Source organism: Octopus bimaculoides, chromosome 4 (assembly GCF_001194135.2).
Source record: "Octopus bimaculoides isolate UCB-OBI-ISO-001 chromosome 4, ASM119413v2, whole genome shotgun sequence".
Classification (NCBI taxonomy): domain Eukaryota; kingdom Metazoa; phylum Mollusca; class Cephalopoda; order Octopoda; family Octopodidae; genus Octopus; species Octopus bimaculoides.
The window spans coordinates 8,012,793-8,014,004 of NC_068984.1; the positions used below are offsets into that span (position 1 = coordinate 8,012,793).

At 43.2% G+C, this 1,212-nt stretch overlaps 1 protein-coding gene across 2 annotated transcripts in view; it reads right to left on the reverse strand.

Moving 5' to 3' along the window:
* The window catches only part of LOC106877493 (uncharacterized), a 97,733-nt gene that overhangs the window by 92,922 nt on the left and 3,599 nt on the right, over window positions 1-1,212 (reverse strand). The window lies entirely within an intron of this gene.

The following is a 1,212-nucleotide window of genomic DNA, read 5'->3' on the forward strand; positions in this document are numbered from 1 at the left end:
ATATATATATATATATATACATATGTACGACGGGCTTTTTTCAGTTTCCGTCTACCAAATCCACTCACAAGGCTTTCGTCGGCCCGAAGCTATAGTAGAAGACACTTGCCCAAGGTGCCACGCAGAACCCAGACTGAACCCAGAACCATGTGGTTGGTAAGCAAGCTACTTACCACAGAGCCACTCCTGCGTCTATGTATAATAATTTCTGATTTCGAACTTGTATTACAAGGGGAGCTTGGGGTAGGGGGGTTAAGTCAATCACATCGACCCCAGTGCGTAACTGGTATTTATTTAATCGATCCCGAAATGATTACAGGCAAAGTTGACCTCGGTGGAATTTGAACTCACAGCGTAGCAGCAGACGAAATACTGATAAGAGTTTCGCCCGTCGTGCTAAAGATTCTGCCAGCTCACCGCCTTATATGTCTAAGATAATTAATACTCACGTGTTGTAATGAATTTACTAATGTAAAGTGGAGGCGCAATGACCCAGTGGTTAGGGCAGCGGACTCGCGGTCATAGGATCACGGCTTCGATTCCCAGACCGGGCGTTGTGAGTGTTTATTGAGCGAAAACACCTAAAGCTCCACGAGGCTCCGGCAGGGGACTGTGGCGAGCCCTGCTGTACTCTTTCACCGCAACTTTCTCTCACTCTTACTTCCTGTTTCTGTTGTGCCTGTAATTCAAAGGGTCAGCCTTGTCACACTGTGTCACGCTGAATATCCCCGAGAACTACGTTAAGGGTTAAGGGTACACGTGTCTGTGGAATGCTCAGCCACTTGCACGTTAATTTCACGAGCAGGCTGTTCCGTTGATCGGATCAACTGGAACCCTCGACGTCGTAAGCGACGGAGTGCCAACAGCAACAACTACTGTAAAATAAAACAGACAATATGATTTGGAGCAAATTTTAGTATTCAAGTTAGTGTTTATTTACTTATTAGATATTTATTGAGAAACAATTACTTTCTTTGTTGATCTTCCTCACAATCTCTCTTCACACACACACACACACACACACAGTCACACGCGCGTAACTCCATGTGCGGTGTGAATGGGTGTATTTAGACGCACACAAAGAAAATGTTTCATTCTTCTTCAGAAAATCTATGCGTACATCCATACATACATGCACATGCACACACATTATACATACATACATACGTACATACATATATATATATATATACATACATATATATATATATA